The 12,500-nt window shown below is 38.9% G+C and overlaps 1 pseudogene across 1 annotated transcript in view; it reads left to right on the top strand.

The window, feature by feature from the left end:
• The window catches only part of LOC146480773 (uncharacterized), a 12,113-nt pseudogene extending 1,837 nt beyond the window's left edge, over positions 1-10,276 (top strand). The window contains exons 4-11 of the transcript XR_014864586.1: positions 1-253; positions 1,264-1,452; positions 3,575-3,812; positions 4,813-4,998; positions 7,724-7,975; positions 9,236-9,393; positions 9,658-9,886; positions 10,002-10,276. The exon at positions 1-253 is cut by the window's left edge and continues 2 nt beyond it. The product of XR_014864586.1 is annotated as an uncharacterized LOC146480773 (transcript). The remainder of the gene's footprint in view (positions 254-1,263; positions 1,453-3,574; positions 3,813-4,812; positions 4,999-7,723; positions 7,976-9,235; positions 9,394-9,657; positions 9,887-10,001) is intronic.
• The last annotated feature ends 2,224 nt before the right edge of the window (positions 10,277-12,500 follow it).

Genomic DNA, 12,500 nt, shown 5'->3' on the forward strand with positions numbered 1-12,500 from the left:
AACTTGGCCCTCGCCCAACCAACCAGCATGTCCGGTTCTTTAAACAACGACGTTAGAGCTTCATTAGCGGTTGACGGGAATCCGCAACGAAAGCTGTATTTGAATAATGTATACTGGTGTGCAGTGACCAGTCTGTCGAAGGACCCATGGTGGCGAGTGGATCTGGGGGCGAGGTACATTGTACAAGAAGTGAAGATAGTCAGCAGAGCGGATGGCAACGGAAGTGGATTAACAAACTTTGAAATACGAATAGGTTGGTGTCCATGTGGTCATAAATAAGCCCAAATCTTTAACAGTGACTGAGTTAAAAAAAAAAACTGTATATATTGGGGGCTTGGGACCCTGTTGTTCGCCCGACGAAGCTAACGAAGGGTTGGTTTCTCTAAACATTTGAATTTGTCCCTCAGTTTTTATTGTTCTTAGACTTTTCAGTTCAACTTTAGCTTAAAATATCGGCTTTCGAACAAACCGCCCGGGGTTTATTTTTTAGCCCACTTTCCCCACCCCCTCAGGGGAGACTTTCCCGCGTTGTCCTCTTTCCAATCAGGAGAAGATATGTGTATTTGCGTGTGGCGAATCCAAAGCTTTAGGTATAACTGGGGCCCTCTCTCAAACTCTGGACACGCTTCTTTTGGTGAAACGAAACATCTCCGCGCCTCGACCCCGGGCCGCGGTTTCGGTTCAAAAATAAGAGGGGAAGGGGCCGGGACCCCGGGCTTCTAACGTAGATCCGCCACTGCTGGCAAGGCGAATGCCGGGATAAACTCTATTTAACAATTAGATTATGAGCTCGAGATTTCTATCGCGTGATAGCTGATGAGGGCGCAGCCCGAATCAGCTATCATGCATAGAAATCGAGAGCAAATAATCTAATTGTTTTAGTATAAATCTACTAGTCGTTCAAAACTAAACAAGTACATTAATTATATCCTCATCGCAGACACTTGGAAAACGCGACGAAGCGGCCGCCATTTTGTTGAAAACTGCTACTCACTATCTATCACAGAATAGATAGCGAGTAGCGTAGCCAATCAGAGAACGGCATTCGTGATAGAACACTAGTAGATTTATACTAAAATGGATTAGCATCTCATTTAGCGGGGTATGGATACCCCTTGGTTTGGCTTTCTGCTGCAGACGCAGGGTAAAGCACAAATTGTGTGCATGCTTGCTGTAGGCTTCCGAAATGTGTGTTCTGGCTTTTACCCTTGCCTCCTGTGGTGCCATGTTCGTCCTCAGTATTACTCCTTCCGTTTTCTTCAGGGAACAGTCTTGAGAATCAAGGCAACTCTAATCAGAAGTGTGGTGGCCCATACAACATGACTGCAGCTCAAGCTGTAAAATCCTTCTACTGTCATCCGGGCATCCGAGGAAAATACGTGAACATCCGGGTGCCAGGCGAAAACAAGAAGTTGGAAATCTGTGAAGTGTTGGTAAACCCTAACCCTACAGGTGAGAAACATGTATCTCAAATAATTAGAGTTACCTATTTGATTTTATAATAATAATAATTTTCTTTAGTATAATTACTCAGGTGATTATAGAGATTCTGTTGATCTGATTGGTCGAGGATTGCGTCATATCCCGCTATAATCACCTCGCGCGAGGTGATTATAGCGGGAGCACTATAACTTTCAAAATGGCCGCTTAGCTATTTGTTGACAGTTCTGAAGAAGAAGTAAATAGGATGAAAGAAAATGCAATCCCGAAAGGCACTAAAGATGCAGCTAAGTCCGAGGTGATACTTTTCGAAGGCAAGAGATGAAAATTTTGCTAATTGTAATTAAAAAACCCTTGTAAATTGCATGTTGTCGATCTCGATGACTTAAAATGAAGACAACAAGGTTACATTCGAGCAAGATTTTCTTTATTAACAGAATGATTCCACAAACAAAACGAGTTTAAGACAGACTTTTTGAAAGTATGGAAGTACACAAGATGAAAAAAGGTCTTCTAAGTTCTACGTTTCAGTGACGAGAAAAGAAAACGATTTTATAATCTGAAAACTAGTTTGTTGTCGGTTCGAGCGACTCTCGACCACCATCTAAAGTCACCGCCTCACAACAAAATATTTTCATCTGCGACAACCGTGTACTTGTTTAGCGAAGCCAACAAATGACTTAATTCCTACCTGAAGCAGCTTATCTCCGAGGGCAATTTGTAAACGTCCGTTAACCGGCGAGGCCATCATGTCAACAAGAAATTGTGCAATAAAATGCTATCGCTAACACTAATCACAAGTCTTGTGATCCCGGCTCGAGGTTTACACCAAACAGCCTGGTTCATCTCCATCTATTTATTTAAACGGGTCAAAGAAACCCAACATTCATTCACAGAAGTCAGTGCTTCGTCTCAATGAAGCGGCAGTTAAAGAATACTGACATTCTGCTGGAGGCCGTGTGCAGTTTATCGATTGCGCATGTGATTTCGATTGAGCATCATGTGGTCGGCAGACTGCGCGTCTCTGTTCATTGACGCGTGACGATTTGAAACAAACAAAAAAATCGACATTTTTCGCACGGTACTTGTTTTTCTCTGATAATCACCTGAGTAATTATACTAAAACAATTATTCCCCTCAGGCTCAGTAAATATTGGTGAATATTCCCCTCGACTTCGTCTCGGGGAATATTCACCAATATTTACTTCGCCTTCGGCGAATAATTGTTAAATAATAATAAAACCTTAAGAATCCAAACTGTCTATAGTCAAAGGAAAGATATTATAAAATTATTTCTAGGCCTGCATTTAGAAGAAAGAACTGAACAAAACCAAGAAAGCTAATTTGAATTTTTTCGCGTTTGACATTAATATGACATCATAATACTTTTTCCCGCTCTTGGTACCAGCTTACAGACGTAACAGCGCTTTGAGGCTAAATTGAACTAAGAACAAGGGTGGTATATAATTTAGTGGTCTTGGGCTCACAGGCTCGCCATTGCACTGATTGCCGTAGACCCAATCTCGTGACAGCCAGAGGAACAACTATAGAAAACAGGACCACTTTTAGAACAGTGTTAGGCCTAAAGTCGCCATTAACACCTTCACGTAGTTCAGTTGGCAAACCAGAAGATACGAGGTCTACTAAAATTGTTCTAAAAATGTTTGCTGCTATGTTAATTTCTGAGTCTTATGGGAATTCTTTCAGTCAATGGCACCGTATATTCTACTTGCATGCTATTCCGTCCAATAATCCTGAAGGGTATATGGAAGAGTTCGTGGTATATCGTTTGATACCAGTTAATCGGTTTTGTGTGACGTGATATACAATATCCAATAAGACCACGCAAATATTAATAGGTTAGTTATAACAGCTGATTAATGGGCTCCTGCTGATAGGCTGTAGTGAAATTTAACTGATTCGAGTGTACCGCGGTGATTGCTCATCAATGGTCTCAATGCTGTTTAATATGTCACTGCGGTCTATACATTGAAAGTACCTTACTATGTCCCGGCGATGGTTTTTACATTCTAAACATTAATTTTGAGAAAGAAATTAAAACTGACGCAATGATATCAAGACGTTCCCGATCCAGTGGCAATTTGCTCTTATTACATTGATTTTGCATCTTTAGAAAACCTTGTTCTGAGTATGTCCACGTCTCAATCGTCAGTGGCAGCGGAAGGTGTTTCTGGAAGGGCGGTGGACGGGAATTCTGATAGAGATTATCGCGGAAAAACTTGCACACACACAACTCGTACGACAAATCCCTGGTGGAGGGCAGACATGGGATCCAGTCATTCCGTCTCGGAAGTTTTTCTGGTAAACAGTCTCTTTTCATGAAAGACTTGTCAACATAGAAATCCGAGTTGGTAAGAAAATAACATTGACAATTACCGTAACAATAAAAACGGCAGAAGCTAGTAACAGAAGCAGTGTATGTTATGGCAGTAAAAGTAACAGTAGCAGCAGCACTAGTGGTAGTGATAGTTGTAGTTGAAGTAGAAGTAGTAGTAGTAGTAGTAGTAGTAGTAGTAGTAGTAGTAGTAGTAGTAGTAGTAGTAGTAGTAGTAGTAGTAGTAGTAGTAGTAGTAGTAGTAGTAGCAGTAGTAGTAGTAGTAGTAGTAGTAGTAGTAGTAGTAGTAGTAGTAGTAGAAGCAGTAATAGTAGTAGAGGTAACAGTAGTAGTAGTAGTAGTAGTAGTAGTAGTAGCAGTAGTTTTTCGTTTTTTCTTCCTTATTTTATGTTTTTCAGTTTAATGGCACAATATGAATATAACGTACTGGAAAGTGCCTTAACGATGATCTGTAAAATAGCAAAAGCCTCATTCAAAGACAGATCACCCACTAACTAACCTTTGATTTGAAATACAATATATATATATATACAAGAAACAATGACAGCATTTAATGAGTGAACGCGGACATTGACATTGAAACTGCAGAAGGGGCCATTTGAGAGATGCGTATTTTGTTTATTTTTTTATTTTTATTTTTTATCAAGTGCAACTGATTTTAAAATGCCGAATTTCATTTTTTTATAAACTTCATGAAATTTGTTTTTATTTCTTTTTCTTTACAAAAACATTATGCTCGAAAGTAGTCTCAGTTATTTTTTTTTCGCAATCGAATTTTTTAAAAAAAAAATTATTACTGAAATTTTCCTTGAAAACATTATCTTTTTTTTAATCGAAATGAATTGTAAATAGGTCTTTAATAGCTCTTTTTTATGTACTTTTAACTTGTAAATAGCAATTTGTGTGGAATATTTAATGAGTCATAAAAAATAAAATACTACTATAACAGATGTACTAACATTTGATTTGGAACGGGCCCCCAAAGGCAGGGAGTTTTCTTCTTCGTTTTCTTCAAGGTGATAGTCTGGCAGACAATGGTACTGCCAGTCCTCGATGCGGTGAACGCTATTCTATGGCCACCTTAGCTAAAGCCTCGTTTTACTGCAAGCCGAGGAAGACTGGACGATACTTGAATATCAGGCTTGTGGGAAACAGCATGGCACTCACGTTATGTGAAGTAGAGGTTTACTCCGAGAGCAGAGGTGTGTTCCTTTTAAACTTTCGGGATTTTATTCCCATGACTGCAGTTATGTTGCGCAATGAATGAACTTGTAAACGTTCTGTCTTGTCTTTTATGTCGGTTTTTTTTCTTCGTCATCCACCTGAGATTGATCAGAGAAGAAGCTAGTTATTACTTAGTTCCACCGTCATTAAAAACTGATTTAACCGGTCTAAACTGTCAACTTTGAACTAAATCCGGCAGATTTAAACATTGTTTTTAGCTTGCCACCCCCCTCCCCATTTCGTTCTGGTCTTTTCTTTAAACTATGCCGTAAAATTGGAATTAACACAATTCTTGACGTCATTCTAGGGCTGAAAGGGTTAATAAATGCGTTGATTTTTTGGGTTCAACAACGCTTCGAACAAGAAAAAAAGAATTGCGCGAGCTACAATATCATTTTTTGGGGATAGATGACTCGCGAAAACCAAAGAGAAATCGAGAAATGGGTTGACTTTCTGCAGTTGGATGCCATGGGAAATATCATGTAGGAAGATTACCAGTCGTGGGAAATCGTGGAGCGTAGTGTCGTTCGCTAATGCTTCAACGCATCCGTGTTACTCACAATGGCAGTAGCATTCGCTGATTTGTAAAAACTAGAGGCCGCTATTTCTTTTACTGTTACACACAGATAATGACATACGAATACATGGAGATGTTATCAAGTGCAACCGGTAGATGGGCCTCTTAAAAGTAAACTTGCAAAAAGCGCGACACATTTTCTTTTTTTTATAGAAATAAGAGTTTTGTAATAAACCATATTCGTAATCTCGGCACTGCACTGGAGGCTCAATATATCAGTGGAGAAGATTGTCTTTATCAGGCTCTTGTGGGGAAATATGTTAAAAGAATATTTACACGTGAAAAGATTCCCCCGCTTAATGACATGAAATCGGGAGAAAATGTTAAGGGTTTCCTCCCTGGAAGAGCCAACTATAATACGTTTTTTATCGACTTCTCTACAATACACAGGAAGAAGTTGAAAAAATTGAAATTTTAATCCTCTTCCATCCTAGCCATCTGACACCAAACATAATTGACAGTAGTTTGTACGCACTAGAAGGATTATTGTCAACAAAACTAAACCATTATTTTGACGAGTCCTTTGAGGCAAATGCATTTTTTTTTCTTTTTTTTTTATTATTTATTCACCACGACATACAAACATAGAGGTTACAATGAATAATAGACTAGGATTACAAGTACATAAGTTTAGAGTAAATAATAATAGTTAAAGAAGTAAGAAGTGGCGAGGAGACCTCAAGAAACCCCCGGGCTTATGCTGAGAGGTCTCCTCGGAGATACGTTGGGACTTTAAGACCAGTAAAGACATTGTATTGAGATTTTTTAACATACGATGGTGGTAAGACTATAAAGACATAACAGAGTCGGACGTTTCATGCAATTAACTGAGGAAATCAAGAAGCTTTCTTTTGAAGGTGGATAGACTAGGGGAAGATTTTTTGATTATTCATTGTCGCATTAAAAATAGGTGACACTGCCCCTTTAAGCCTCGTGCGCATAAGGCCCGGTTTAAACGTTGCATTTCACATGTGCCGAATATAACTCCTATTTTAGTCGACTAGAATAATTAAATGCGGCATTTGATTCAGACGTCGAATTTAATGGTGCCGAATTTAACTCCGTCCACCTTCAATGTTTTTGTTTCCGTGCTACCAGTTGACATCTTCATTGCCAACAGCGTGATGAAAAGACGCGGGTCGAGTGAAGGCCAAGATGACTCATCTTGGCCTTCACTCGACCCGCGCCTTTTCATGATCATCGTTTCATTGAAGCACGTCTCACAATATGCCACAGATTTTCCCTCTTTCCACCAAGGAGTGTCCTCTTCATTATCAAACACCAAGCACCTCATACAATAATAATTGCTGCACGTCATTTTTTCAAAGTGCTGTTTATACTCTTCTGCGCATGGCATTTACGGATTGCGATTACAGAATGAATAATAATAATTTACTATAATTTATGTATTATATTCAGCACAAGTGAAATGCGACGTCTGAATCAAATGTCGAACTTAAGTCGAATATTCGACTGTTTCAGTCGCAGATTCGACGTAAGTCTAATTTAATTCGAAACTGTCGAATTTAATTGATTCAAACGTCGCATTTCCATGCAGTTAATTCTCGAGTTTTATTCGGCACATGTGAAATGCGACGTTTGAACCGGGCCTAAGCTAGTTCCAGTTCAATATTGAGAATACGGTTTATTTTCGGACTTCTTCGTTTTTTTTTCGGAATTTCTTCTTCGGTGTATTTTCGGTTTTCTACTTCGGTTTATATTGGGACTTCTTCTACGGTCTATTTACGAACCGCTTCTTCGGTTTATTTTCGGACTTCTTGTTCGGTTTATTTTCGGCTGTCTTCGTTCCACTAAGTCGCTTTGGCAGCATCCTTTCCATCCCTCTTTCTCCTTTATATCGTGCTAAGCAGTCTTCCTTTACCAACTGCCTGTCAGCTTAGCCTTCTTCTGCTTCGTTTTAAGTTTTGCGAGCTCTCAACTTCCAACTAATTGCTTTGAGTGCAACTAAATGACGTTTGCTATAAGACAAAAAATTAAATAGCCAACAATTTTGGGAGCCGGGAGGGTGTATGGGGACTAATCTGGCTGATTATTCTGTTACAAGGTTTTCGAAAGCCAGACCAAAGTAACAGAAAAGTAATGTCACTTCATTTTGCTCTTTGCAGCTTTCCTCAAGAACAAACCAAACATTCCAACTACAAAAGACGTTAATGACGGAAGCTCCCTTAACCTGTTGTGCCCAGAGCCTTTCGGATATCCTGAACCGTTCATGGCCTGGGTCAAAGATGGCGTCGTCCTAAAGAACAGCTCGTCGGGCCGGTTCTTGAATCTGACAGCTGTCAATCAAACTTATGACGGCTGCATAGCCAGTAACAAACATGGCGCTGATTATCACAGATTTATATTGAAAGTGAAAAGTAAGTAATGGAGAAAGTCAATTCCATATTTTGAATCCACTGTTAGAGAATTGAAAAACTCTTTGGGTTAGTCGGTAATACCATATGACTCATTGTGCCACAACGATCAGTCGATTAATTATAATCGTTTCAAATTATGATAAACATTCTAATTATATATATACATTTTTCATCATCGCTCTATTTTCTGACCCCAAAGTAGGATTGCACTGTCTCAATAACGCTTCCCCCCTCTCTCATACCGATATGGATCACTATCGCTAAAACATGTGTTACTTTATCGCCATTTGCCTTCAGTATCATTTGTTATATATAATCAACAAACTGGGACAGAAAAATATATATAAACAATGGTTTACGGTTATACCTCACATAAATGATGATAACATTTGCTTTCACTTTTTTTTATCACTATTTGAAACAAACTAAGGTTGACTAAGAATAAGTGGAACAGCTTTTAGAAAGTTGGAAAGATATTTCTGCAAACTTTCGCAGATACATGACAATTTAGGAGCCATTTTGTATTTCAGTGACTCCGACAACTTCTTAAATCTCAGATTCCTTGTCATCATTGCACACATTCGTATTTAGGAATAGAGTTGATCGAGTGCACCCTAAATTCATCCAAGCCAAACTGGCTTCAGTTTTAGTAAAGTTACTTGTCAAGGTTAGTCATAAAAAACGGCTGGTTCCATAGAAGCAGAAGAAAAAAGGCTCTGTTTCCTTCATATATATATGTAATAAAATGATGACGCGTGAAATTATTTCCTAATTTCACGAGTATACCATTTCATTACCTTTTAAAATCATGGGTGATAAATTACGCTCACAATCGTGGTCGGTTCCGTCTTGTTTACACATGCGGACAAAAAAACCGCTCGAGTACTTTGTCCAACTGCTCAGGACGAACCGTCTCAGGGTTTTTCTCAAGGCCATTTTCATCGCACCAGTTCTTAAAAACCATCACCCAGTTAATTGTGCTCTTTCGCATATTTAAGGTTTTCCGCAGCGTCTTTTAGTGCCGTAACTTCTTCATTCGTAAAATCTTGAAACTTGGACGCCATCTCGGCACTGAGATACAGGAAACGTTGCCATAGCAATTTTGTAATTTCACATGTGAAATTATAAATTAACGCTGAAATTTCGCGCCGAAATCAAGGAGTCATTTGTCACCCATGATATTATTAATGTAATTTGCTCCAGTTATTAAAACATTTAGCCCCAGTAGCTGTTAATAGCGTTTTATATTTATTAAACAAGGTACAAAGTCCATGTGCACCGAGTTCAAGGACATAGCCAACGATGGAAGATCGATATTTCATATAGCAAGCAACGAAGAGTCCGCACAAAATGACGGCCACATCAATTTAAACTACTGGTATCGCTTTGTTGAACAAGGGACGAAAAAACCCATGAAGGTTTGTTGTTTTTTAACAAAAGCAAAAGTGATCTGACTGGTCAAAATGCATTACTGATAATAACTTAGTAACATGTTAGGAAACCAGAACTGGCATGCTGAAATCTCGAATACAGATGCCAGGTGCGACTTTTGCAGAACAGGCGAAAAAGTTAGTAGTTATGCTATGCTGTTGACACAATCACTGAGCTCTTTTTCGCTAAGTGAATTTGAATTCTCTTTTGTTTTTTCAACATTCTGATCTTTAACTTGATTTTCTCATCAGTTACCAGACTCCTTCCCAGATCCTTGGGCTTGTGGTACCCAGGCTCCTGGTTGGCTTCGTGGAGGACATCCTTCTATGAAAGATAACGTTGTGTTGCGAGAGATATGCTTTCATTGGAATGGCAAAAACTGCTTTGTTAAAATGCAGGCCCAAGTCAGGCGTTGCTATGGATACTATGTGTACAAGCTGCAGCCGACTTCTTTTGCAGTGAAAGCAAGATATTGCACAGGTAGATAAAAGCAAGTTTAACGAAGCAATATTCCCTCATTTATTAGAAAAATTAACTCCGAATGGATTATCAACAACTATTTTGTGACTTCTTTCTGTTCGCTTCAATTTTCTAGAACAAGAAGCAACAGACTTCAAAGATGTCATTTTTAAGCAAGTTACGTCACACAACGGAAACCAGTACGCACTAGGAGGTCACGTGATTGCTTTAGAACGTCACGTGAGTGACGCCTGGAAGTGCATGGTTTACTGCCTTACGGAAAATACATGCGTTTCATTTAACTACAACATCAACAGCAAAGCTTGTCACCTTAACAGTGGCACAGGATCATATGACCTTAATGGCTTAGAGGAGCGACCTGGTAACGAGTACTACGAGAAGGTCGACTGATCTCGTGATAGCAGCAAAACCCTGACTTAGTAGCCGTTTCAGTGCTGTAAACATATCAATCTCGTACCTCGAGTCTTCGGTCCTTACTGCGCACGCTTGACGCTCGCTTTTCGACCGCTGACCAAAGGAAACGAAGATTCCGGGTACGAGATTGTTAACATAAGTAACATATAATAAGAGCGTTCATAATTTCGTTTGTCCATTACTATAATAGTCAACTCTTTCCAGTTGTTTGAACACGGCTAGGAAGGGAGGTCAAGGAATAAATAACAGAACCCCTTTTCTTGACAGTGTTTGGTACACTGACGGGGTTATCCTGAATAAATATTATTGTATTATTATTTTTAGTTTCGATAAAACTGTAACTGTGAAGGAACGTGTGGTGCATGCGCAGTTGTCGAATCATCCACGTGAACTGAAATATGTAAAGCCGTTTAATAACAAAACAAGTTCTTTGAGTTGAGTATCCACGGCTGTGAAAGTTGCCGAAGATACCAAAATCATAGCCACCAATTGTGCATCCTTGAATTTAACTTTTCATTTCTTACTTTGTTTTGTCACAAACCACAAACAAGGAAATTAAAAGCCATGATGTTAACATATAAAATGAGCAATGAACAAATAGTGGAAGAAGAGAGAGGAAGTGCCGTTGGCTGTTTTGTGTTTAATAGTTGTATGTAGGTAAGAAAGATGAATTAGCACAAATGTTCTGTGTGATTCTGTCAGGTTAACATGATAACTGTTAAACCATGAAAAGCCCGCTCTTTTTCGAGGGAAAAGTTTCAACATCGTTTTTTATAAATTTGCTCTTTATTCGGGTTACTTTAATCTTAAAAAAACTCATTAATAAGTCATAAGTCCCTTGACCTATCAAATGGTCGATAATACATCACGTGCATTGACTTTATATCGATAAACCTCTTCCTTATTAGTATGCGGTGTTTTATCAGCTGATAAAACACTCTTCATTAGTATGCGGTGTTTTTCTCGTATGCCAATTTCCAACGTTCAATAAAAGCATAATTGTTTTGAACTCTATTAACAATTAACACACGCTTTTCCAGGATTGTTTTCGAAGCCTTCGCAGCACGTCTTTTATCGGGTCTAAACCCACACGGCTACGCCTCGTGGCTTTAAATCCGACTGAAAACACTCCTGCTCGTTTTTTAAACATTACATAAAAACTGCAGGGATGCTGCCTGCTAGCGCTATGTAGAGTTCGCGGCAAGGTTTCCGCACAGCCCCACACATTAATTATGTATACATTTTGCAACTCAAACTCTATTTATGCCCGTTTTTTGTGTGACAGGGTTAGGTTGTCAGTGATGCATGTATAATTAATGTATGAGGCTGTGCAGAAATCTCTCCGAATTCGCTTCTATGACGGTTAAACACTCTTGAAAATTTCGTGCTATAGTTTAACTTACGGCTCTCCCTCTGCACCAGGGAAATACCCTAGGTCTAGGCAAATACTTATACCCACAAGGCTGGTGAAAAAATTTACATTAGAAAAGAAGCGCCACGTGTTATAACATTCTTGTCATGTATCGCAAAATATTTTCCTGTTTAATTAAAAAGACGGGTGTCTTAAATATTCACCAAATTAATGACCTACTAATCGGTTGTTTTGGTGTTAGTGCTATCACTAAATCGCCATCCACTTATTTCAGTGAATGAAATGGTATGAAATGATTTTAATATATACCAGGAAATTAGAACATATGCATAAAAGTTTTAACACAACTAACTATGGAAAATAACTTTGGTTGCGTTAATAATTAATACCGTAAAGTATCAGTGGAACAATTAACATTAAAATCAGACATGTTTTTACTGCTGGATCTCGTTGATGAAACTCTTTCTTTGACAATGGGATGTCAGCATAGCAACTAAATTTCTTAGCAGGTATCAGAAAATATGTTTACACGTAAAACAATCTTTATAACGGCAGGCGAGCGTAGATTAAATTTACCTCAAATTGGCAGACGACCTCTTTCCTCGTAAAAGCAGACCTCGGAAAATCCTCCTCGAGGGATCCCAGGCCGTTCGTATACAAGTCCTTATAATGCGAACAAGGTCTAAAGATTCCCAGCTGTTTGTAAGTGTAAAAAGATTCACGACATACCTAAATAACGACTACTTAACTTTACGCCGTTTCATGTTCGATGGGGGCGATATGGTAATTGTTTTCCCTTCAATTTGATGGACAATTCTACAAAAGCTG

This window comes from Pavona decussata, unplaced genomic scaffold (genome assembly GCF_977016875.1).
Source record: "Pavona decussata unplaced genomic scaffold, jaPavDecu1.1 SCAFFOLD_52, whole genome shotgun sequence".
NCBI classification, from domain to species: Eukaryota; Metazoa; Cnidaria; class Anthozoa; order Scleractinia; family Agariciidae; genus Pavona; species Pavona decussata.